Source organism: Engraulis encrasicolus, chromosome 21 (assembly GCF_034702125.1).
Source record: "Engraulis encrasicolus isolate BLACKSEA-1 chromosome 21, IST_EnEncr_1.0, whole genome shotgun sequence".
In the NCBI taxonomy this organism is placed as follows: domain Eukaryota; kingdom Metazoa; phylum Chordata; class Actinopteri; order Clupeiformes; family Engraulidae; genus Engraulis; species Engraulis encrasicolus.
The window spans coordinates 5,730,209-5,757,708 of record NC_085877.1 but is presented as its reverse complement, the minus strand read 5'-3'; the positions used below and the strand labels follow the sequence as shown (position 1 = coordinate 5,757,708).

General features: G+C 45.0%; 2 long non-coding RNA genes across 3 annotated transcripts in view; one reads left to right on the top strand and one right to left on the bottom strand.

The window, feature by feature from the left end:
• The window catches only part of LOC134437528 (uncharacterized), a 33,095-nt gene extending 32,056 nt beyond the window's left edge, over positions 1–1,039 (bottom strand). The window contains exon 1 of one of the 2 annotated variants that reach the window (XR_010032402.1): positions 887–1,039. This is a non-coding gene — a long non-coding RNA (uncharacterized LOC134437528). Of the gene's footprint in view, positions 1–859 lie in introns of both variants that reach the window. The other variant, XR_010032401.1, reaches the window with a different exon arrangement.
• The window catches only part of LOC134437529 (uncharacterized), a 124,727-nt gene continuing 98,057 nt past the window's right edge, over positions 831–27,500 (top strand). Inside the window, exons 1-2 of the long non-coding RNA XR_010032403.1 lie at positions 831–916; positions 7,803–7,912. This is a non-coding gene — a long non-coding RNA (uncharacterized LOC134437529). The remainder of the gene's footprint in view (positions 917–7,802; positions 7,913–27,500) is intronic.

The following is a 27,500-nucleotide window of genomic DNA, read 5'->3' as shown; positions in this document are numbered from 1 at the left end:
TATTTATTCCTATAAAAAACTTTATTTTAAGTGACATTATTGACCAACATAACATAGCATAACACACACACATACACACACACACACACACACACACACACACACACACACCAAGCTGTTTCTTGAGCTGACCAGGAGGGGGAAACATTGCTCCACATCACGAATGATCACATGGTGATGAGGAACCACTGTGGGTTGGTGAGAAGTAATAAGTATAGTTTCGAGACTTAGGCTAGATAGCACACTATGTTGTGCCAAAAGTTTCATGGCTATACATTACATTTGCTACTGTTGATGGACATATGAAAATGTACATAAAATTATTCAAAACCTGTCTATCAAATAAAAAGTAAGCTAGCCCAAATGCACAACCACCGAGGGAAATAAACAGGCGCAAATAAATGGAAAATTAGGTCTTAACATAACACAATTGTGAATGTGTTTGTATTCCTTTCAAGAAGGCCATGTCTACCTTTTTGGTATGAAATGGGCAAAAGCGCATAGGTAGGCTGAATAGGTCTATAGATCATAGTTCATTAAGTATTTTGTCATTTAAATACGAAACTGAAATGCGTAATATAACACAACGAGCAATTCGCGCGTAAAGTGCTTTGCATTAAATATCAAGTAAAAATTTAAGCCATAATATGGCCTCCTGAAAACTCACTCTGAACTAGGAAAACAACCTGATTTTGATATGTATTTCACCATGCGTTTAATGGTATGACCCTGATTGACTGTTTCTAAATAAGACATCGTTTGAAATTCAAATTATAACTTTCCTTGCCTTGTGCAGAAGTCTTTTCTTTTAACGCACGTGTTTCCGGTTGTACACAACACAACAACCACAACAACTTACCCACCAAGTCGATGCGATAGAACTCACCAGACTGTTACATTTCGTTGGCATTTTAAGGTTTGTGTGCTTCTTTGAAGCTTATGTAATTTGTACCATTTGCATCAAATTCAGGTGTTGTTAAGCAGTCTTGGACATGGCAGCGTTGACTCTTAGCCAAATGAATTTGTTGAATGCCATCAGCACATTCAACAGGAACTACTGCAAGACACCAGATGCTGATACATCAGATAAGTGGGCACATTACCGCTTTTTTAAGTGCGTAATGATTTTTTTCCCTCATCATGTTGCTTCGTATCTCTATCTTCCCGGTGTGCAGATATGCAATGGTGTGTGGGAACGCAGGTGTAAATGCGTAATAGCCTAACGATAATCTTCTTAATGTTTTTTTTTTCTTAATGTAATTCTAGTCAAAATATGGATAAACTGAACACTAGACAGGACACTGGTTAGACCCAAACACACACAAATATTGGTGATAGACTAGGGATGAAGTGTAATAGCTGTAGGGATTAATTAGGCCCGATTTGTGCTTGGCGTTTTTGTTTTGTTTAATTACAAGCTTACAAGTAAACTGTATGAATGTTTTATGCACTTGAGCCTTTTATTCTACAACATTTATACCCTTTGCACACTGTATGGATCCTAAACCCGCATTCACACACACACACACACACACACACACACACACACACACACACACACACACACACACACACACACACACACACACACACACACACGCACGCACGCACGCACACACACGCACACACACAGTGGCGGCATGTTCAATTGCTCCCCTCCACCCCGGCCCCCTCCATGCCGGCTTGTGTCGCAGGGGTACGGGGTGCTGGTCAGCACATTGTCATCTGGGTCCCATTAACAAAATACTGTTGCCTCAGCTCTCACAGCATCAGCCTCCTGCTACCCACCCTACTCTAGCCTAACCACCACCCCCATCCATCCATACACGGCCTTCATGTGTTGCTATGGCCCACACTCTTCCACCTACATCTCCCCACTTATGTCCTGGAGAGAGAGAGAGAGAGAGAGAGAGAGAGAGAGAGAGAGAGATAGTGTGTGTGTGTGTGTGTGTGTGTGAGAGAGAGAGAGAGAGAGAGAGAGAGAGAGAGAGAGAGAGAGAGAGAGAGAGAGAGAGAGCACAAGAGAGACAGGGAATGAAGCAGTGGTCTGGTTAGGTGAGTTGGAGAGGTGCCTCTGAGCAGGGGTGGCGTGGAGGTTGGGGGTGAGAGGTTAGGCGTGCTGCAGGGCTGTATTTTACAGTTCCTCTCTGTGTCCATACATGTGTGTGTAAGTGAGAGAGAGCGAGAGAGAGAGATGTGCGTACTTGTGCATGAGTGTGTGCATTCATGCGTTTGTGCGTGAGTGTGTATATTGTGTTTGAGTGATAAGTAGCATTATACCAATGTCCACATGTCAGCATGAAGAGAAGGTTATCGACCGTTTACGGCCTGTGAGACCGTCTTATCCAGCCCACGATATAATTTAAATACATTTGTCATCTATTTGCTATAGTTTGGATAACAAATCTTGGAAAAATCCACACAAAGTCATCTACCAGTAAATAGGCAGTCATAGACGTTCACATGAAATATGACATGTTTTGTAGAATTAAATTTTCAATACAATTAAGTTGTATTTTCAGGGGATCTAGTGAAGATGGGGTCTGTTTGTAAAGGTGGCCGCCTTCAATGTAAGCTTAAGCCTAAAGTGCTGGAGGACATCTTGGTGTGTGTTCATAGAAAGGCCCTTGGAAGACTTTATAAAGTTTTAAGTGGTCGCTTGAATGAAAAAGGTTCCTCAGCCCTGCATTATATGGTGAGTTGGTTGGTTCTGTCTCCACCTAGTAGCTCCACCATCTATTCTTTGGTTCCTATCACAGTACAATAGCATGTCAGCCATTGTGCATCAGGTTTTTGTGCTTTGTGTCCCAAATGTTTCCGGAGGTAGTATGTCTGGACGATCTATCTGAACTATTCACTCCTTAATTTGTGATGGAGTAAGTCAACCACAACATATCTGACCCATATGATATGCCATACCATACCATACCATACCATACCATACCATACCATACCATACCATATCAAAATAAACTTGAACTTGAACATACAATACCATACCACACCACACCACTCCACACCACTCCACACCACACACCAATCTTAACAAAGTTACACATGCTATATTCCCTTGTTGATGAATCTGTTTATCAGTAATATCAGGCTACTCTTATTGTACATTGTCTAACTGAGGAGAAAATGTGTAGTAGAATGCCAGAATGTACTGCGTGTTCTCAGTTGGAGCACGGTGTGACTGAGTAGTAGGGCTGCCAGGTAAGTATCTGAGTGTTTAGACGAGTGTAAGGCTGTGTCACAGGAGTGAGGAGAGTTGTGAGTAGGATGTGAATAACTCACTGATAGGTCTATAGCGGTAGAGTGAGTGTACAGGCAGTTGCTGTTCATCGGGGTCTGTCTGTGCCTATTGCCTTTGTATGTTACTACTGTTGCCGTGGTCCCTTGCTTTCCTTATCTCTCTTCCCCTCCCCTCTCCCCCCCCCCCTCTTTCTCTCGCTCGCTCTCTCTCTCTCCTCTCCCCTCTTCACATGTCAATGTGTGTGGAGTGGAGAGGAGAGGAGAGGAGAGTGTGGGCTTGGCCCGCCTGTTCCGCCCCTGTCCTCCAGACGTGACACCCGCTCTGTGAGGACATGGCAGCTCCCTTTAGAGGGACGCCACCGCCGAGTCCACTACAAGGTGTAACCTTATGCTCGCTATTGTCTGCACTTCCACCAAGAACTCATTTCTGTCGGCGTGGCAGGTCCGCCCGACCCAGTGAAAAGTCCCTGAGCGGCTGGAGGAGGGTGTGTATGTGTGTGGAAGTGGGGTGTGTGGGTGGGTGGAGGTGGAGGTGGGAGTGGTGAGAGGAGAAGAGAGGAGGGTGGTGTGTGTGTGTGTGTGTGTGTGTGTGTGTGTGTGTGTGTGTGTGTGTGTGTGTGTGTGTGTGTGTGTGTGTGTGTGTGTGTGTGTGTGTGTGTGTGTGTAATGGGGATGAGGAGAGGAGAGGAGAGGTGGGTGGGTGCGGGTGGGTGGAGTGGCAGAAAGAGAGAGAGAGATAGAGAGAGACAGAGAGAGACAGAAAGAGGGTGGAGGGGGTAGTTTGGCGGGGAAGAGGAGGGGCTGAAGTGAAGTACTTTTTCCCCTGATTAGAAATATCTGCTGCCGGGGCTGCTGGCTGTCAGTGCTGCCATGTTAGCACAGCTCCTTTGCTCTCTATTCATCCCCCCCGGCTGCATCCTTTCCCCCTGCTCAGCACCCGAGATGGTCAGCTGGGGGATTGGTACTAGTAGCACACACAAGGTCTTATTTACTACTACTGTCTATTACTACTATTGTCTACTATTGTCACTGTACTCACCTTAATAATGTTATTTGTTTTTAAATGATTCATTTTATAACCTGTTATATTCAGTTTAATGTTTAGCAGTTATGAAACCAAAAGGCAATATTTCATATTATTGTCGTGCATATTTTCTTGCATTAAGATTTGATCAACTGAAGCATTGACAGACAGTACCTTATGTAATATTTAATGTTCATATCATGGTTGTTCATAGTTTCATACAGTGAATTAATATTTTGAAAGTTTTGCAATGGTGGTGGTTATGGGCATTTTTGCTTTATACATCAGCGAAGAATGTTCTACAGATCTATGTTTTCAATAATGTACATTTCCAGCTGCTGACAACCATACTGACTGCTGACAACGATAAATTGGCCAAGAAATGATTGTGATAAACGATAATATTGTCGTTCCTGTGGTCGTTTTAAAACAATATAATGACAATGGTATAAAAATGCAATAGCGAATACACCTTTTCTAAATTTGAAATCGTCACGGCAGGGGGATGCTAGATGGATGGATGGATGGATAGATACACCACCAGCCTGAACCACTGATACAGGGCAGGATGTACCCATGTTTTCATGTTGTTGACCCTACCATCGAAGTGTTGCAGCATATTCAGACTCATCATACTCATCAGACCATGAAACATTATCCCATCTTCTATTGTCCAATTTTTCGACGTGCTGTGCATTCAGAGATTAGTTGTCGAGAGATGTTCTTCTGCGTACCTGTAGCGAGTGGATATTTGAGTTACTACTTTGAGCTTGAACCAGCCTGGCCATTCTCCTCTGACCTTTGCCATCAACAAGGCATTTTCGGCCACAGAATTGCCACTCACTCATTTGGATTGGATGATTAGAGAATTTGAGACAATGACGAGTTGGACAGATATGCCTAATAAAGTGTGTACTGTGTGTGTGCGTGCGTGTGTGTGTGTGTGTGTGTGTGTGTGTGTGTGTGTGTGTGTGTGTGTGTGTGTGTGTGTGTGTGTGTGTGTGTGTGTGTGTGTGTGCGTGCACACTCGCGTGTGTGTCCATTTGTGTCTGCTTTGTGAAGTAATACTACATCAAATCTCACCAGATTAGAGCTGGCAAAGACACTGTCCTCTGACGGTTGTGTTTCATTCAAGAGTGAAATGAGCTGGGCTAGTTCTCCTATTGGGGAAGAGTTTCAAAGAGCCCACTACTTGTCTCTAGCCTTAGGTGTTGTTAATAAAAAGCATGAAGACATTAGTGTTGGTGACATGTTAATGTGCTTGTTAATGTTAGAAGCAATGCCAATAAATTGCCAGAAAGTTAGTTGAGTAGAGTATTTTTATTCATCCCAAAGGAAATTAAGGTGCCTGTCAGTTTACAGAAAATACTAATACAAAACATACACAAATACCTTCTACACATACATGTTCATTTGTAAAAGTATAGCACTTGAGTACAGCAATCAGCCTTACAGCATTTCACATACACACACTCTCTCTCTCTCTCTCTCTCTCTCTCTCTCTCTCTCTCTCCTCTGTCTCTCTCTCTCTCTCTCTCTCTCTCTCTCTCTCTCTCTCTCTCACACACACACACACACACACACACACACACACACACACACACACACACACTGTAAAACATTGCAAGCTAGTTAGACATAAGAAGGTAAGTTGCCCTGCTGCCTTAAGATTGTAAGTTACAGTATTTCTCAATTGGTTTTGTACATTTCTCGAATCTCTCTCGCCATTTGCAAAACATAATATTCATTCTCAAAACCAGTGGTGTAGTCTACGTAGAACGCGGGTATACGGAGTATACCCACTTCTAAATTTCAGGGGCTTCAGTATACCCACTTAAAATTGATTGATCCATTGTTTTGAATGGGACAAATATATACAGTATACCCACTTCAAAAAAATCTCAAATATACAGTATACCCACCACAAAAAAGTAGACTACACCACTGCTCAAAACAGCTTTAACAAATGGCAAAACACCGTGGATGATCTGCAAAACCGAGTCTCTTGCTCAAAACCCAAGTTTTTGTGTCAATGAACGTATCAGTGCCAGCACAATGGTTAGTCATTGTGTCATAGTGTAGTCCGTGTATGGACAAGCTAGTCAAATCGATTTGTCATGTTGTCAATTGAATAGTACACTCTTGAGGATCTTTTCTGAAGCAAAATGTTGTTTAGATTGGATGGGAAATGTTGCAAATTCGACTTTATATTACATTGATCAGATAAGATTGTCCTAGATATACATTTAGACTATGACCTATTTATTGATAGGTTTTCTCATTGCAAAATAGGAAAAATAGCAAACTCTGGTTGAGGTGTCAAAATGCGCCCTCTACTATCCCTTTTTACTTGTCTTGCAAGCCCATGTGAAAAAAAAAATCTAGAACTGTGAAGCAAAATAAATTTGAAACAATACACTGATACTGTATAAAGTGCACTTACTGTCTTGTGAAATTATAGGGAAATATTATAATTTTGCGTGGAGCGTAATTATAAAGGCCACATGAGGCAAAGAGTAATATAATGCAGTACAGTGCCTACTGTTGTATTGTATGCCTGTTTTCTCTATCCCTTATACTGCCTTTGATTAGAGAGAGTCAATATTTACCTGCGAGCAATTTACCAATTCAGATCACATTTATAGACAAAAATCCAATGGAAATTATACAGTGCTTATCACATTATGACAGCTTGGTAAATCATTTTGCATGTCAAGACTTAAACTATGACCTAGGGCCTAAATGTTTTGGGGGGTTCGATAGTTTCATGCATTCAGTGACAAAGCTTTTTGAGTGATATGACAAAAGCAATTGATAATGTACGAAAAAGCTGAGAATTGTACACAACCATTGCATGGTGGACGAAAGCATTTGCTAAATGCTGAAAACTATGAAAAACGTATTTTACCATGTGCACAGGTAACGGCAGGAAGTCACAATTGAACAAGAAGTTTTGAGAATGATTATTCTGTTGTGAGAAATGTACAAAACCAATTGAGAAAAACTGTAAAAAGGCAGCAGGGAAACTTATTTTTTTTACGTTTAACTGGCTGCAATGTTTTACAGTGCACACACACACACAGTCCTGGTGGAGTATAATGTTGCATACTCACAAAAAAGTTTAGCATTCAGTGATGAAATCATTTAGTTTCTCTTCGTCATGGAGGTGGGAGAAGGAGGAGGAGAAGATGTATATCGTGACGATATGAGTGAGCTTTTGTTTGAGGCAAGCCAATACATAGCCCCTCCTTCTTTAAGATATTTTGGTACTATATATGAGAAATGTTATTAATATTTCAGGCAGAATAATTGGCAAAGGCATCAAAAGTCTGTGTTTAATCATTTTGATCATTATTTCACTGTTCTCTATTATTTAATACCTGACAGCTGTATTATTGCAGCTGAACTCTGTACTTCCTGCCTCCTATTCTCCTACGTCGCTATTTCAACAATCCTCTGCAACAACACAGAGGGTTCAGTGGAGTATTTAACTGACATATGGTATTTGTCTGGTCTGCGTCCCCAGGTGCCAAGTGCAGGTGGAGAATGAGGAGAATCCCAGCCTGAGGAGGAGTGAGGAGATACGGGCCAGGAACCTGGAAGACTCCCACGAGGAAAACATTCGGTCTCATCCAGGTAGAAAAGATCATGTCAGTGTCTCATGGTCAAAAATGCCCAAGTACCACCAAGTCTGTCTTGAAATAATTTTCTCACCATTCTGCAATACGACAGTAGACACTCCAAAGAATCACTGTCTGTCGTGTCATACAACCCGCTTATCGAAGTTAAAAAGAGCAGCAACCATTAACCCCACCAGCCAATCAAAAAACAGTATTCTGTTCCACTGTGCAATAAAGCCAGAATGGCAACGATCAATTCTGACTGTGCTTCTAAACAAATCATATGATGTCCTAGTGACATTGTAATGCTGAAGAAAAGTTGTTTCAGTGAACAATGAAACTTTTGTCCTGGTGGAAAAGTGTGCCCTGAGATGTGGACCGCAACATCAGTTCCAAGACTCATTGCTACCTGTTTTCTGTGCAAGTCATGACCTTCCATGCAACAATACCTGCTGACTCAAGCTGGGTTTTGTTTTTTACATTGTGGCTGCATATTAAGATTGGGTAGTGGTGGATGATAATGAGAAGTGCCCTTCGGTGTGATGCAGCTATTTATGGGAGTGTATTTTTGGGAGAGGATACTGTATAAGGGCATCTCACATATGGCATATAGACCAACCTTGCTGGCATGTCCTTCCTTTCAATCTATTTGTAAAATGAGTTTCAAAATGACGAGAATGGCTTGGCACAGAGCTGTTCTGTGCAAGCTTTGACATTGTCTAACACTGTTGAGACAGCAAGATCTGCTATAGCCACTTCTGGGGTGTATTGCTACAAATATAGAGAACCAATGCAACAACTGTTGCCAGGGCCCAGGCAAAGCCAAACTACGTATGTTTTAAAGAAAATTATGTGGCTATCCATATCCTGGTATCTCTCATTCTCACTTGAAGTATTATCAAACATCATCTCTCATGATAGTGTGTGGGTCTCTAGAGTGGTATCCATAGCAACAACACAGACTTCTGTGTCTTCTTCTGAACCTGAAAGCTCTGAAACTTAAGATTTATTTTGTGCAACAGGTTGTGGCTGTCAAAACCCAAGGAGTGAATCTATCCTCTCAGGAACTAGTGTTCCTCAAGTCAAACTTCTCAGCTCTACAAATCCATCATTAATCATACACTAGGAATAGGTGGCTTGGATGTTTTGAGGAAGTGTTTTTTCTTTGGTCAGATGAGCTTGATTGTATGCCCCTACACTAAGTGTTGAGAAATGCATGACTTGGCTGTCCAGCTTGCATTTGGTCTTGATTTTGAGAGAACCAGCAGAAGACTTTCCTTTATCAGGCACATCTCTGCTGTAGCAGTAACTAGGCTACATCACTTTATGACAAAAACATCACTAATTTAACTTCCAAAAGTGTTTGGTTTGTGTAAGTGAACTTATAAGTTATAATATTTACTTGGTAATGGACATAATTATGCTACATGGCTTAGTTTTTTATAGGGAAGAATTGAAATATATTTAAAGTACCCTGTAACTATGTTAAGGAAGGATAAATCCCTTGAACATACCCTATAGGTCTAGATACACCCCAATACTGTAGGTACAGTTACTGTAGATAGGTTTGCACATGACACAAGCTCCTGAAATGTTCATTCCTTTCACCAGCACGCCATGACATATGGCAGCAAAATCTGCATACCTTTGGATTCAACATCGATATTTAAGCTGATTGCTATAAAATAAGGTAACCAGAAGTAGACAGAAGGCCTTGTTTTACCAGTCTGTCGGATGGGCTCTCATGTTAATATCATGTGCATGCAGCATGTAAATCACCATACTGAGAAATAATTTGAACCACCCCCGTTAACATGATCGCATTTCGCCCAACACCTTTTGTTTATTCCACTGGGAGAAGGAACTCCAGGTGTCGTTTTGACACCAGTCGTCAACAAGTGAAAAAGATAATTCGCCCGCACTCCAGGTGTTCCCCGTGAGTGGGGTGGCAGGGGTCGGCTCGACCTCTCTCTTCTGGGAGAGCCAGCTGTCCTCCCGAATGTCTTTCAGGAAGATCCCCTTACCCTTCATGCACTGCTTCTTATCCCCCTTCCCACTGGGAAGGCGATTTACTGGATGGAATTGATGTTACAGCTTTTAGGCTTTTTTGAATGCAAAAAAAGAGAAAAGTCTCGCGTTACGTCCTGATGTGAGTTATATTTTCACATCATAACGGAAATATCCTAGATATATTTCTTGCCTGCCGTCCACTCCGGATGCACTTTTCTTATGCATAGCTTTACCGTAAGTTTAAAATGGAAACAATTGTGGCCCCGGCAGCCACACGTTTCGGGTCAGACACTTATAGAAGGCTTTAAAGTCTGTACTGCTTTAGGAAATGGAATTTGCATACTATACCCACGTTTGCTGTCCTCTCTCACCTTAAACGCTCTCTCAGTCACGCCTCTTGTGTTTTTAATAGCAGATCGCATTGTGTCGCCCTCAGCCGCAAACAAAAGGATAAATACAAAAGCGCCGTGTGAGTCCCTCCGGTTAGGCCTTGGATTTGACACGTGTCAGCCTGTGATAAATTGGCTCGGGTCTGCACAGTTTCAAATGCAAAAACTCGGGAGAGAGGCAACGGGGCAGGTGGGGTGGCGGAAGGAGAAGGTGGTGGAGGAGGTGGAGCGGTGTGTGTGAGAGGTGTTGTAAGAGGGGATGCTTTCCTGGCAGGCAGCGAGAGCGTACAGTACAGTACAGTACCCTCCGATGCTGCCGTGGTGCTTCCTGGTGTGCAAGGGACTGATAAGGCGGCGGCAAAGTTTTCTGGTGTAGGATGGTGACTTCTCCAGCATCAGCTTTTTTTTCTTTCTTTCTTTTTTTGAGGTGCATCTTGGCAGTGGATCAGGACTGTAACAGAGAGAGGCAGAGAGAGAGAGAGAGAGAGAGAGAGAGAGAGAGAGAGAGAGAGAGAGAGAGAAACAGAGAGAGAGAGAGAGAGAGAGAGAGAGAGAGAGAGAGAGAAACAGAGAGGGATGGTGGGAAGGAATTAGAAAGCGAGGGAGCTGCTGCAAATGTAAGGCAGATAGTATAGCATGAGAGGAGAAGTGAAGAGGAGGAGGATGGGAATGAGGACGCAGCCCTCCCGTGCCGATGAATGGGATCTCCAGATTGGAGGTGACAACTGTGTTGTCCACCAGCACTAATACTCTCTCATTCTCTCTCCCTGTCTCTCTCTCTCTCTCTCTCTCTCTCTCTCTCTCTCTCTCTCTCTCTCTCTCTCTCTCTCTCTCTCTCTCTCTCTCTCTCTCTCTCTTCCGCTTCTCCCACTCATTCTTGTAGTTCATTTCCTATCTGAAATCTTCATCCCAGAGAGGCCAAATTCTGCATTGATTAGAGAGCAATCAGCAATGAATTGTGAAAAACAGTCTGTTCTTTTTTACATTCATTTTAGATAATACCTTTCTGTACAAGGCTGTATTGGGAAATAGTGTCTGTAAATGTAGTAGGGTTGTAATGGAAATACATTATAATTTTATCGAATGTATGTAGTATATTGCAATGTACAGTAGACAGTGCCAGATCAGGATAAAAGGATTCTGATTACCTCCACCAAGGAGGTTATGTTTTCGGTCGCGTTGTTTTGTCTGTCTGTTTGTTTCTTTGTCTATCAGCAGGATAACTGAAAAAAGCTATGAACAGATGGATGAAACTTAGTGGAGTTGTTGGAAATGACCAAATTAACAAGTGATTAAATTTAGGTGGTGATCCAGATCACAGATTTAAAAAAAAAAAGATTCTTCACCTTAACATAGCCAAATGTTCTATCAAACAGCTCCCTTGGCGGAGGTCTGCACTCTCTGAGTGCATTTCTAGTTATGAAATTAGTTGCGGAACTGCGAAATGAGCTTGGCTGACAAACTAGCAGCACTTTGATGAACACAACTAAGATGAGCTGGGTAGCAAATGGACATATAGTCAATCCGGAAAGTATTCACAGCGCTTCACTTTTTTCACATTTTATTATCTTACAGCCTTATTCCAAATGCTACAATTGAATCTCTGTTGTCAAAATCCTACACAAACTATTCCATTATGACCATGTGAAAAACAAGTTGTCTTGACAGTTTGTAGTATGTATATGCAGTCACTGGTGTGACCGAATAGAACTCAATAGGATAAGATGAGGAGTATGGAGGACATGGAGTCATGCAGGGAACACTGTTATGATATCCACAGTTTCCTCAACACACGCACGCACACACGCACACACGCACGCACGCACACATGGCCTGTTCAGTTGAGTTTATCGCAGGTACGAATGTGTGTATCCACTGTAGCATAGTGCATGGTGGTTGCGGCTCCAGACCGCTTTTTGAAGACTCAGACAGGGCCCGCACGGCACCAAGTCCATTTCTAAAGGTCATGGCTACCTGACAAGGAGTGCGTTTCTACCTGGATCGTCTGCACATGCAGCCAGTGGAGTGTGGATGACCTCCTCCCTGCCTCCCTCCCTCCTAAAGCACATACAGTACGCACTGAGCTCCCCATAGTGCTGTATGACAGCCTCTCTCACATACATGTACGCATGTGTGTACGCATCCCCTCCAAACACACCCACACACCCACACGCATGTACAGTCTCCCCTTGCCCCACTAGTTACAAGCACACATGCACACTCTCCTGCACACAGACACACAACTGTACAGAAATTTGCCCCCACCTCCCTTACGCCAACACGCCTGCACGCACGCATGCAGGCACGCACGCGCGCGCACACACACACACACACACACACACACACACACACACACACACACACACACACACACACACACACACACACACACACGCACACACAGATCACACACAGAGATCACACACAGATCACCCCAAATCACTCCAGGGCCGGGTGAAAAAGCAGCCCCTGAGATATTCGCGGGTTGAACCCTCTGACACCTCATCTGTGTGATAGCATGGGGGCGAGCGGGTTGAGCGATGCGGCCCGGCTGCTCTTTAATTGAAGCGGCTTTTTGTCAGGCTTGCCCGAGCGGCTCGCTCTCTCTCTCTCTCTCTCTCTCTCTCTCTCTCTCTCTCTCTCTCTCTCTCTCTCTCTCTCTTCCTCCCCATGATCCCCTCTCCTTCCTCGGGTCACTGGCAGGCAAGAGGGCCGCCCCCCGCCCCCCCACATCGGCGAGCTTCAGCTAACACCTTATTGCTATTTGCCTCCCGACGCCCACTGAGAATATGCTAGATTGAAGTTATTTTATGCTTGGCTTACCAATCTCTTCCACTCGTCTGCATCATATCTTCCTGCTCGTCCCTCTTTTGGGAAATCCATCATGTAGCTAGCCAAGAAATGTGTGCGTGTGGTTGTGTGTGTGTGTGTGTGTGTGTGTGTGTGTGTGTGTGTGTGTGTGTGTGTGTGTGTGTGTGTGTGTGTGTGTGTGTGTGTGAGAGAGTGTGATTGTGAGTTGTGTGTGTGTGTGTGTGTGTGTGTGTGTGTGTGTGTGTGTGTGGTCGTGTGTGTGTGTGTGTGTGTGTGTGTGTGTGTGTGTGTGTGTGTGTGTGTGTGTGTGTGTGCCTGTGCACATGGTGGTTTCGGTTCTGGAAGAAGGAATGCTAGAGCTTGATTGAAAGAAACCTATTGGAGCCTTTGAAAGAGGCCAGCCATTGTGATAGGACTTTTTCCTTTTGTATGAATTGCTCTGTTTCCTTGGTACCATGCGGGGAGTTCAGTGTGTCCTGCTTCGCATTGTAATTTCAGACGTATAATAGCAGCAGACATGAATGACTGCTGTAGTGGCGAAGTGATGGCATTTCATTCATAACGTTCGCTGCCATACAAGGTAGGCCGACAGTCAAAAGTATCTAGTGTAGTTTAGAAGGCATTATTGGACTTGGGCTTTGGAATTTGAAGATCTTAAGTGTTGAGCAATGGGGAGTGAGCGAGTGAGCGAGTCTGGAAGGCAGTGAATAGGCTACATTGGTGGGTGAATATGCCACTGAGTGAGTGAATCAGTGAGTTAGTGATCGAGGGAATCAATGGTTGAGTGAGTGAGTGTTTGGTGTGGGTATGTGTAACTTACTAAATTGACATACTAATTGACACATGCATTTGATTGTCAAGCATTTGTAGATGATAATATCAAAATGGACCACAGTACATTATAATGAAAAAAGTTTAAACTTAAAAAAGGGCAAAGGGGCAGGTGCTTTAGCACCACATATAGTCCCTAACTGTGCACTCTTATGCCAACAGTCTTTCATCCCCCCTCATCCATTTTAGGGTTTATATACACCCCACACCCCAATACCCCAACACCACCCAGCCACCCACACATCACTAGGGTATGCCTAGATTACACACCTCAGTACGGTTGACCTGCTGAATTTGTGAGTCAAGGAGGGGGGCTGTTGTGTAACTGGTTGCAGGTTCACAGTCCCTCACGAGGGAGACGTAGGCCTACAGTGGAAGTACTTTCCTGCCCTGCCATTACCTCGTTACTCTACCACCCATGATCAAAAAAAGGAGAAAAAAAAGAAAACAGAACAGAAAGACAGAGAGCCAACCCAACAAAGTGTGGAGTACAGCGAGAGGACGGCCACATGTTCGCCCGTGCTCCTGCATCTAAATGTGTTTCCCTAACTTGCCGAGACAGCTTGACATTTCGCTCCGATTGCTTTTGCGGGGGCAGAGTGGCACGTAAGGAATCCCAAAGTCGTGCAGTCATCAAAAAAAGAAAACGAAAAAAAAAAGAGAGAAGAAACTCGCCTCTGTTCACCTCCGGGGTTCAAGCGGTAATGGGCTTAGGTGAAGGTAGGTAGGTACACCCCCCCCCTCCTCCTCCGTGCTCTTCGTGCAAAAAACCCAACTGCAGTAATGTGTGCGAAGGAGATATTGAAAAAGCCTGATGAAAGACTGAAGATGTATTTGGAAATACCAAAGTTAATAATGGGGGAATTTGATGAATGGATCAGCAAATGTGTCCTGATTCAGGTCTAAATTGCATCCCCCACGCTCCCCCCACCACCCCTCCACATCCCCCTCCTTGCTTTCCATAGACTTAATTTATATACGGCAGCGTCTCCTCGTCGACTATGCAAGTTTCCTTTGCATTGCGGAGGGCACTTATTTGCATGGGGGGCTGTTATGGATTCTGGACGGGGTTTCTCTCTCTCTCACTGATGTGTACTGTATCTGGGAAGATGGCGGGTCGAGCCTAAGCACTCTTTGGTCTTTGGGCTATGGTGAAACCCAGCGTGCTCATTGGAGACACACGCACACGCACACACACACACACACACACACACACACACACACACACACACACACACACACACACACACACACACACACACACACACACACACACACACACACACACACACACACACACACAACACTACACTACACTACACATTACACTACACTACACTACATGGTGCTGGTCCATGCAAAAAAGGGGGGCCCCCCTTTTATTGCCACATACATCAACTACATTCAGAGCCCCCCACCCCCATCTCCCACCACCCCCCCCCCCCCAAAAAAAGAGAATGTGATCTACAAGAAAACATTAATCATCATTCATTGTATGTTAATAAATTCAGTTTCCCCATTTGCCATGCAGCCGTCCGTATGTGGTGCAAACGCAACCTTTCAGGGGACCATAAATCAAAAGCAACTGAGTCATCTGACAAAGTACCCAAACAGCAGCCCTGTAACCAGTCCCCCAGGCACAAACACATGATCTAATGTGCAAAGGAGGAGAGCAGAGCAGAGCAGAGGAGGAAAAAACAACAACACAGGACCAAAAAGGCACAGTTTGCTTGCCAACCCCTGGCACGCCGGGGATGTGTGTGTGTGTGTGTGTGTGTGTGTGTGTGTGTGTGTGTGTGTGTGTGTGTGTGTGTGTGTGTGTGTGTGTGTGTGTGTGTGTGTGTGTGCACGTGCGTGCGTGCATGTGTGTGTGCTTGCTTGTGTGTGTGTGTGTTTGTATCTGTGTTTCTGTGTGTGGTTGTGTCTGATTGTGTGAGTGAAGCAATGTGTTTGACTGTGTGTGTGAATGTGTGCATACGTATGCACGTTGTGCTCGCTGTGGCTGGGGGAAGTGGGGTAGTTGCTGTGTGGAAGCGAAGACAGGCGTGGTCCTGGGGCCTGCGCGGGCCTCCATGGGCCTCACTCCTCCATGGCAGCAGTGTGTCTGTCTGGCTCCTTAATGCCACCATGTCTGCCCTGGGGCCGCGTGCTCCACTGCCAGCACTCACACTGAGGCAGCAGCGGCTCTACCCATTTCAGGGCCCTAGGCAAAATATAGACATGGGGCCCTTTTGAATGACTTTTGCTGGTGTTTACCACGGTGACTGTTGGGCACCCACTACAATGGGCGAATTTGGTGGGCCCCGAGGCAACTGCCTCGTCTGCTTATTGGTTAAACTGGCTGGGCACTGAGGCAACACCCCTGCCGCTGCCGCTTGCTGCCACCGCCGTTGTTGCCTCTGCTGAAGTCTCTGCTGTTGCTACTACTGGGGCTGGACAGATAATGCTTGGCGTAAAGTCCGGCCCCTTATTAGATTAATTTTCTTATTAAAACTTCAAGGAGAAGGAGCTCTGCATGGTGCTGCTAGCCATAGTCCTGTTGATAGTGGTGGTGGCTTCATTAAAAAAAAAAAAAACTTGTCTGAGCGGTGGAATGGGAATAGAGAATAGGCGTCAGTGTGAAAAAGAAGATGGTCGATCGGGGCTAAGTGAGGGGGCCTTTTCATTTCCGAACGTTTCAAACATGTCAGTTGCCCACCCCCCCCTTCTTTTTAAATATTTAATGTGACAGTTAATTATGCTGGACTTATGGGAGGACTTTTGCAGCTCACTCTCTACTGTTTTTTCTTCTTCTTCTCGACTGATGAAAAATGTCACCTAACAAGTGCGGAACATACTCCGATCTTGGCACGAGTCTGTTGTGTGCTTTGCACCGCTCAAAAGGGAATCGCTTGCTTTCAGCGGTATAAAAACGATGGATGTGTATGAAGGCACAGGAGAGGAAGTGTAGTGTAGCTATTTGAGGAATCCAGATGCTCGTGCAATGTGAGGTGTGCATCACGTGCCAAAGTGATGGAGGAAGAAAATAAACAAAAACAAGACATAACACCAAATGAAAAGCGAAGATCTATTCATTAATGGGTTTGGAGGCCCTAATAATCAGGTGTATAAACTTGTCATTGTAGCACAGATACAACAGATTAGAATATTTTTAGCCTGGGGAAAGGTTGGCTTTTGTGTGTCCTCCTTTGAACTGGGTAATTGTTGGTTTTCTTCATCCCTAAAGTAGTCGCGCAACAATACTCGGCGCTGAACGCCTCAGATTAAACAGATTAAAGGCTTTGTGGTGGCGCGCGCGAGGCAAGGCGATGCAAGGCAAGGCAAGGCGTCCCCCATATAAACCGATATTATTGCCGGGGATACTACAGTTTCCGCAGCATATATTATGCAGAAGCTTCCTTCTATAGCGATTTGCGGAGATAATGTCATCACATGTTAATCACTTGAGTGAGAGTGAGAGCTCGCTGCCCTCTGATATGCAAAGCAAGCTGGAGCTGCTGGAGCTGGAGCTTGAATGGAGCGCATGCATGCGGGAGATTGAGATACCAGTATGCATGAGGAGAACACACAGCATTATTTATCCCCAGCGTTTTCTTCCTCTCCTCTCCTCTTCCTCTCCTCCTCCTCTCCTCTCCTCTCCTCTCTTCCCCTCTTCCTCTCCTCCTCCTCTCCTCCTCCTCTCCTCTCCTCTCCTCTCCTCCTGTGGATGAGAGTCCTTCCCCAACCCCACCATTCCCATCCCCAAGAGCCACCACTACACAGACAGCGTTTCTCCACTTCCACCCCCCTGGGGATGCTGCAGGGACAAGTGGGGTGTTTTTTGGAAACACAGTGGCTCTGTGCAAGTACAATTCGTACAACTTGATTGAGCAATTGAAAGAGTTTTTACAGCAAAAAAACTTAAAGACTTAAAGCTTCCATGTGGAGGGTGAACTTAAAGTGAGTGTAAACTTATGAGGTTTAGATGAAGAGATATATTTATTAAGACCGCAACTCTATTCCCTGTGGCACTGTGGGGTTCTTTGGCTCTTCTTTTCCCTCTCCCATATATTTTTCTTCTCTTATTATGACGAATGTTTTTGAAATTTGAATGACCCAGGGTTTCTTACATTTATTGTGCAGAACATAAACATGTTTATTATTATTACGGTACAACCATATTTATATCTTCAGCAGATACTTACTTTTACAGTCAGATTACATTTCAAAGTCAAAGCGGAACATATGGCATTGTTTTTTCTTCTTCTTCCTTTTTCAGCTTTGACCTTGACATTCCCGCTTTATCCATGCAACTTTGCTGACCTCCAAACACAGTTTGGGTATAGTTTGTGTGTGTTGTGCTGTGTTCTCCCTCTCTCTCTCTCTCTCTCTCTCTCTCTCTCTCTCTCTCTCTCTCTCTCTCTCTCTCTCCCTCTACCTCTCTCTCCCAGAGTCCAGCTTGATATCCAGCGGCACCACACCGCTCTGCTCTGCTCGGATCCCCCTTTATCAGCGCTTGGGCGCGGTCCAGGCAGCTAATGAGGCGGTTCTGATGGGCCCAGTCCCGCGTGGCGACAGACCTGCCTCGCCTTCCCAACTCATGCTCAATTTAAACCACTTAATTGATCTAATCACTCACCGGATTGGTCAGAGCCATCCGTCACATGCGAGTTCAAGGCCTCTGGATGACAACACATCTTCTGTGTCTGTCTATACAAAGACGCTGCACTTGCCTCTCGTTTTCGGGCCCAAATGAGAGAGCTGGGGCTCTTGCTTTTGCAACAGGGACGGGGACAGAGCAACTTTTGTTCATTTATCAAATTGGACCGGACAGGCTGTGACTTTCAGGGACCAGCCTCTTTCATCCCATCCTGGTCAGATATTGGCACAGGTGCACCCAGATTGTTCGCGCCATAGATGCAATGCTAATGTCCTTTTGATGCAATAATAAGTTGTACAATGCAACTGACACCACCGTACGCACATGCACGTCCTCTTCCTTTTGTGCTGCTGAGCTTCATCGTTCCTCTTCATCATAAGTTGTTTTCATAAAGACCATTGGCGTAGTGTAATGTAGCACTTCTTTTAGTGCTTTTGTTAAAAAAAAGAATCGGTTTAATAGCTCAATTTTGTGTCACAATGGCCACTCATCATCAGCTAAAATGGCTGCCAGTGTGTGTGTGGGTGTGGGAGGGGGTGGTGGTTTAGACCATCAACAGTTTGTGTGAGATGCGCTCTCGTTATCTTCCGCATATGTCGGCCGGCTTTGCATTAGAAACGCGCCGGGAGAGTCTCCAGAGAAGATGCATGGGCTTCACCCAGCTGAGTCGCTGGGGTATAATCAAGTGCACACAGAGGGCTCTGCATCTTGCCTCATTATCTCCAGTTTTTATCAAGGCGTTTAATTCTGAGCTCCTCTAAAGAGTAGGTAATGGAGGAGACGGGCTAACGGGGATGCAGAATTAAGCACTCTCCTACACCAAAAGGGTAATTTGGTTTGATGAATGCGCCGTCGCCAGTAACTAATAATACATATTTTTAAAGGAGCCACCTCGCTGTCAGCGTAAAAGGTAGCGGCGGTTATTAATGGCGGGAGCCGCGGCTTGTTTCCGCGCAGGGGTTGCGGCGCAAGGTCAGAGCGCGTTTCACTGAATTAAAAACCATTTTGAGCTATGGCGCTCCTAATCAACTCAGACCTAAAGGTGCACAGCTCAGTTATAATGAGGCTCCGATGAATTTAAATAAACAGCGTGATATAGTGATTTATACAGGCAATGCTCCGTCCTTATAGCTCGTTAGCCAAGACTGATGCTCTTTTATTCTTCAAGCTCTTTACCCACAGGAAGCTCAGCTTTTAACCAAGTAATATGCGCCTCTATTGTCAGACGCTGCACACCTAGCAGGACACTTATCCCTGTCGTTATGAAAAGTGGGCACACAGTGCCGGAGTAATGGTAATGCGCACGCCGTCTAAATAAACGACACTCCCCCGCCTCACCCCACCCCCTACTTCTTTCTGTCCACGCAAAAAGTGACGAATCCGAGCAGCAGACGCCTATAGCATGTGAATTTATCTTCTTAATATAGCGCCAGCTCTGCGCTCTCCCTCTTTTTCTGTCTTTCTTTCTCTCTCTCTCTCCTTCTCACTCTCTCTCTCTGTCTCTTTGTATGTCTCTCCTCTCTCCCTGAAAAGGAGCATAATCTTCCATACAGGCAGTGTTTTGCATTCGAAAGATTTTTTTTTCCAGTTTGCAGGATGATCACTTCTATAAATGATGATATTCTCATGAGTGAGGGAAAGTGACTAAAGCTTATTCTTGACTCACTTACATTTTCATGGGCAAGAATGCTGGGCGTGAATGGAGGTGGTAGTATTAATATGCTGATTAGGAAGGGGACTCGGAATAATGATGTCTGATGGCGCCGCTTGTAGTTCAGGCATTAATTGAGCAGCGATAGACCTTCCATGCGTTTCTTTGCACTGTCGCAAACGCATTGACTTCACCTTCTGCAAGTCAGATGTTGTTTATTCAGGTCAGCATGTCTCAGTCATTTGTTTTCTTTTTTTGCATGTTTTAAGGAGGGGTGCTATAGCTTGAGCTAATGGGCCTTAGCTGGGCCTGGCTGGCGGAGGTGGCATCAGGGCATTAGCGAGGCATCAGATCAGGGCAGCCAGGCGTGCCAGTGCCCCCGCTGCCCCCCGCTGCTCCTGTTGGGACCAGCCAGCCAGCGCATTAGCCACTTCATCAGCTTGACTCTTGTAGCCCCCACGCTCACACTTTGGTGGCCAGTCTCGCAACCGAGGTGACAGACATGCTCTTGCATCAGTGCTCGGTGTGTCTGCGTTGTATTTAGTATTAGTTGCTTTCAGGAGTGGAAAGTAACTAATTACATTTACTCAAGTATTGTTGAGTAGCTTTTATGAGTACTTTGTACTTTGTTAAAATTTTAAATTAATACTTTTACTTGTGCTTCACTGCAATCTAGCATGAGCACTGAGTAAAAAAATAGACTGAGAGACAAAATGCCATGCAAAATAATACAACACACTGCAGGAAACGATAGATTATGCAGGATTGCACTCAACATTTCCACTATTTGACTTGTCCCACCTATCTTGGATCAATGTGTTGGATGATGCTGATAGAGAGAGATAGAGGTTATGGAAGATGGATCTTGAAGATATTCAAGAAAAAGAAACATTGAATTCTTGAGAGGAAAGCTAATTAAAAGTTACTTAGTACTTTAACTCAAGTTACATTTTAAGTGAAATACTTTTTACTTTTACTTGAGTAGGATTTAGGCAAAGTAAAGATACTTTAACTTGAGTATAACTTTTCTGTACTCTTTCCACCTCTGGTAGCTTTATTTCCCCCCATGGGTAAATTTTTTTTTTTTGATGGAAACGGAAATAGCATTGTATGAGATTTAGAAATGGTATTGTATATTTGACCTTTAGTTTTAATACTCTCACAACAGATGTGTTTGGGGTCATAAAAGGGCTATTTTGTTGACTTGATGCTTTGTGTACTTTGTGTGTTGTTTCATACTGTTTCAACATGACTTTACCTGTTATAACCTCTAAAACCTCACTCTGGTTGCAACTGTTATGCACATCACTCAAAATCACAGTGCAATCTTTTTTTTGTCTTTTTGATGGATTGAACTTCTTAAATTTTACACTGGCATCTAAAAGTTTGTAAGGCCTTGAGGTTTCGGTACGGTTCCCTTACCTGTCTTTCCCCTATTAGCCAAGTTAATCATTTTTAAAAGGTGTCTTCATGCTGTCCCTGGAATCCAGAGGATGCTCACATATGGCGCCACTGAAGTGCCTTCCTGTTTAAATTAGCGGTGCATCAACTTTAATTGCACTGTCTCAAGGTTTTACCATTCTGTCAGAGAATGTGACAGTGATGTTATATGAATACGTCCCACAGCATGTGTAGTTTTATGATCACTCGTAATGTGAGCTGGGATCGTCACAGTCCCATTTTGTCAGCGGTACCATTTCTAACCTGAATATCGAATTACAGATTACCCTTTGGCTACTGGAGGTAGTTTGACAGCCATTTTCTGTTCTCCAAGGTGTGTCATAGATACGGCAAAGAGACGTGGGCTAACTGTGGTTATCTTGCACTAAGGAATGAAATTCTTTGTGCCTCGATACAGGTCAGCATTAGGGATACTGAAATTATACACGAGATGTTCTGATGATCAGTCAATATTTTATATGCTATATACAATAGAAATACATAGTCAGTAGTCAGTTGGCCAGTAAACAGTGTACACACCATAGAGAATTATTTTTGTTTTCATATTTTTAATTATATGCCATCGTATTCCTTTTGCATCTGTCCCATGCATATTCAGATATAAATCATATCTTTTTATATAATAACGTAGGGTGTATTTCAGTATGCATTCAAGAAGATTTCAACCAAATCACCAGCCATTATTTCATACTGTTGATGATTATCCACATGGTGTTCTATGTAATGCCATCCCCTGATCAGTATGGATACATCCACACCTCTGACCATGGCCCAACTCAACCCAGCCCCACCTCACCCCAGCCCAGCCTCTCCACCCCACAGTTGGTGCACTCTGTGTGCCCTGGTTGTTTTTGTTTTGGTGTAAAACGCTGTACCTCTGCCTCCCCAGCCACCTCTGCTGACACTCTTCCCCTCCTCTGGTGTACTCTGCTCTTCCTCTCCTCTCATCCCGTCCCCATCAGTACCCAGGCCTTGTCTGAGCTGGAGCTGGAGGTCATCGATTCGCCTCACGCTGCTTTCAGGGGTCGGCCGGGTCGCCGGGAGCCCGTGGGTTACTGCGGTTTCCTAAATAAGAAGCAGCGCCCTCCACTCAGCTAACCTCCACCGCCCCCCCACCCCACAACCTCCAAACACACACACATGCATGGACACGCGCACACTCATGCACAGGCTCACACACACGCTTGTACACACATACACACACACGTGTACACGCACGTACACATGCGCACACACTCTCACCCGACATCGTCCGAGAGACCCCGCAGCCCACCAGTGATTAATGCGGCGGCCGCCCCACCACAAACCTTTCTGCGGCAGATAATGCCAGGCAGCAAGCGCGCCTGACACATTTAATGTATAATTAAGTAGAAAAAGTCAGCACCGGCTATGCAAATTTTTTAAAATGATAAATGACGCCGCGCGGCAGCCGGGATTGATTTGGTGTAAATGAAACTAATTAAGGAAATGTCAAACATAATTAATAAAACAGGTTTAAGCTGCAAAACATTGTCAATGGAATAAATGAGGAGGCTGCGGCTCCCATTGTTTCGCTTTTATTTGGGGCCCGTGTTGTGCTTGTTCCGCCGCTACCCGCGCGGCTTCTCTCCCACCACCTCGCACCCTCCGACACCAATTCCCTCGGAGGAGGGGGAAAATAAATTTGCTTGTCTCTCCGCTGACTGTAGAAATTAATTGCTGGAATCTTGTCCCATCCAAGTGTTACATTCAACTGCTAGGACATTAACATAACTAATTTGAAAGAGCCCAAATGACTAGAGAATGGAGCTCTGTCACCGGCCATGACAGACCGTGGTCATACCAAATTAGCTCCGTTTTATAATTGAAAAATTTCCCCCGTTCCAATTTTTACATGCCTCCCTCCGCACTACCCCACCCTTCTCGTGTCTACCCCACCAACACCAGCACTACTCTCAACCCCTATCTGGTCTCTCTCCCCTTCTTTTCTCCCTCCACGACGGATAAGAACAAAGGTTTTGCAATCTACAAAAAGTGTGTTTGACCTATAATTAGAGGCAAAGCATTTGGGGAGGGGAGCGCCTCTGTGTGTGTGTGTGTGCGTGTGTGTGTGTGTGTGTGTGCGTGTGCGTGTGCGTGTGCGTGTGCGTGTGTGTGTGTGTGTGTGTGTGTGTGTGTGTGTGTGTGAAGTGCAGAGCCGTTTGGAGTCGCCGCACTCTTGGTCCCGTAATGATGCCGGAGACCCCCTTGGCCCTGGGAGACGCTGGGAGACTAATGGAAGAGGCTATTTTTTGCTAGAGGAGAGGAGTCCTTGTGTGTGTGTGTGTGTGTGTGTGTGTGTGTGTGTATGTGTGTCACCCTACCCTACCCTACACACACACACACACACACACACACACACACACACACACACACACACACACACACACACACACACACACACACACACACATGAGAAGTCACATGGGGCAAGCAGGGTGTGCCGACCCAGTCGCTGCCAACCCAAAGTAGTGCGGGGCGCCCATCATTTCCTGGTGTCAGCATCTGGCAGTGCCAGCAAGCTTGCCAGCCAGCCAGCCAGCCAGCCGCTGCTGCTGTCGCCGTCTCTCTCCTGTCCTCTCCTCTCCTCTCCTCTCCTGTCCTCGCCTCTCCTCTCCTTTCCACTCCTCTCCTTTCCACTCCTCAACTCTCCTCTCCTCTCCTCTCCTCTCCTCTTTTGCCCGTCGTCCGCGAGTGCCCTTGTCGCTCCGTGAGAGGGGACGGGACGGAGGCAACATCTGCTGTTGCCTTTTATGCACTCGACTCGGAGCTGGCCAGCCAGGCAGCAGGAACTGCTGAGTGCCCGACGCCACACCACAGAGGCCGATAGGCTCATTCTTTTCACCACCACCCCCCCCCCTACCTACCCGGTGTCATGTTCAACACACACACCTTACTGTAGCGCCACATTCCAGACTACTACAAAATGGCATTGCCCTCTGGTTTGGGTCAGAGTCAAAAGGAAGACTCTTGTACTACTGTACTCACACAAACAGAGTATAAGGTAAAGCTGCAGGATGCATTTGGCAGCGTTCATTCAAATCCAAATGTAACACTTCTAGTCATTCCTCCGCGGTACGTCTAATTTACTGTGTGGGAAAAATCTTCAAAAATAAAACGTTCTGCATGTAGTTGGTTTAAATTAATTTTCTCTGCATTATGCTAACATAAAAAGGTCCATGAATCATTATTCTTTAAATTGTTGACCACCAGCTTTTAAAATCTCGTGACATATCCTCAATAAATCGCTTTTGAATTGTTCGCAGGATCCCTTGCTTTGCCTGTTAGAGCCCTTGTAAGTAACTTCCCCAGCCAGCCCAGTCCAGCCCAGCCCAGCCACTTACATCTCTTTGGTATTTAAGAGTGTCAGGTCAAGTCAAGTCTCCACCCTCTCATTACACCTAACTAAGCCCTTCCTTCCCACTTCCACACTTCACACGCGCCTAGCGGTGATCTGCACCGCACCAATTAGCGCGACTTCATAATGAGTGCGCTCAAATGAGTTATGTCCCGACTCGGGCTCAGGGATATCATTTGCCCTGAGTTATGAGCACGTGTAATGCTCCAAAAGCACTTAAAAACTCATCACCCTCCCATTAGAGGTGGCGTCTCTCTCGTTTCGAGGGGAGGTGTTGGTTGGTTGGTTGGTGGTGGCCACTGCCGCGCTTTAACTGCCTGGGCTTGTTCGGGCGGTGTGAGAGGGAGGGGAAAATGGCAGGGCCTTACGAGTCCGAACATGACCAAAGTCACCAGGACCACAGGGGGGCTACCACCACGTTCCCTATGGTAAACATGAGCTTTGCAAAGCTCTCTCTAAGAATGAAAAGCAACACACACCACTGGCTAGATGTGGACATGTCATTATGGCCACAGTTGTTCCACAAAGATTTTTTAAAGTTAAAATATCCTATCAGTTTCATCATCTACAACTACAGCATGTTAATGATATCACCTTGACAAAGCTTGTGGAGAGATGAGAAAGGGGTCGACGTGCCAAACAAAATGGAAATTTGTCTGCTGTTATATAATAGTGAAAGTCCTACACTCAGAACAAAACAGTGATGCAACCTTGTGTGCATGGATTTAACATGGATTTAATGTGCAGACATTTTAAGTAACATATTTATTTTGCCAGTGTAACAGGCAAACAGGTGGCAGTTGAAAACTCCCTTCTTTCTCAAGTGGAAGGGTAACCTAAAAGTTTGAGGACCACTGTTTTGTACTTCAAAGAATGTTTGAATATTCCTAAAGGCCAAGAGTAGGCTATAAGGATAGGGCAGGTTATCAAAGAGCACATTCTGTAATGGCGGATCGACGTCAGTGTGTCACCGCACATCCATGCTAACGGCAAAGCAGATCCACCCTGGCGCATTATTAGGGGACACTTAGCAACTTTCCGTAGCATTTGTTGGCGATTTTATGCCTGCTTATGTATGTCAAATGTTAGCTTTATGGAGTTGAAATTGAATGTACAAAGTGACCTGACTGATCCGTGTTGAATGTCAGGAGCATTTTTGTCGGGACTGATTTGTGTGGACCTTCAACTTTTTGAGCGGGAGGAAGAAAGGGACAGCCTGCCAGGCTTCTTGTAAATGCTAATGTGGCTAAAGTGGCAAAAAATGAATAGGGAAGAATATATGGATATGTAAATGAGATTTTTTAATGCGGGGGTTTTTGGGTTGCTGGTAATTTTTTTTTTTGCTCGCTTGAGTCTTTTTTTAATGGCACACTTTGCGGCTTGACATTTGCTGACAATGGACTTTGACACTGAAAGCTGCCGTTGCCTGAGATTAGTTGTTAAAGCGCCATCCATCTTCAGCGAGGGGCTGTGAGGAGCTCATTTGTTAGGGAATCAGGAAGGCGAGATTAACTCTGGTCAATAACTGCTTCCCTTCCTCCCGCCGCATCAGCCATATACCTCCATATACCTATAGCCTACCTTGTCTCCGCTCCAAAGTTGCCTTTGAGAATATGTGGGTGTCTATTACCATGGCGTGCATGCATGGCATACATAAACATTCCAGTCTGGATATCCACATTTTTTCCAGGGACTGAATATGTTTTGTATTTGATAGAACAGATATGTGTGCGTTTTTTTAAAATATTGATTAATGTGCATCATGCTATATAAATTTGAAATCATCTTCAGAAAAGGGATGTTTGTGATGTAGAAACAGTACTGAGAGGTGGTATCAGTTCTAACAGTATCATTCTTTTCATCATGTGGTTTCTTTTTAAAAAAAAATTGCATGGCACCTTAAATAACAGTACAGTGTGCATACATCTAGATTGTACTTTCATGTTCCATGGCTTCCTTCTCTCGCTCTCCATTTTTTTCCCTCCTCGTCCCATTTTGTCAGGAGAAATATCCAGAGCAAAAAAGAAGTCTCCAAATACCAGGGGTTAGGGGTCAAACATATTCAGCATGTATTACAATTTATTACCCCAGTATTTGCCTCAGATTTTTTTTCTTCTCTGACAAGCCAAAGTAAATCATGCACCGAATTCTGAGATGTAAAGTCAGTGGGGGTCGGTGGTGGTGTTGGTGGTGGTTGGGGGTGTTGGTAGTAGTGGTGCTAGTGGTGGCTGTGGGGGGGTGGGCGGTTGGGGTTGGGGGCGGCCGACAGCGACCCAGCCGGCCCCTGGACTCACTGCCTTGGAAATGCCTGGCGGTGGAGCCGACCGCGACTGTCGATTGACTGGAGCCCCAGAGGTTGCCGTAGCTCCCAGAGGACCCGCAGGGGGGCTTCCAACTACTCCAACCTCGCCGAGGCACACAGGCAGGCAGGCTGGC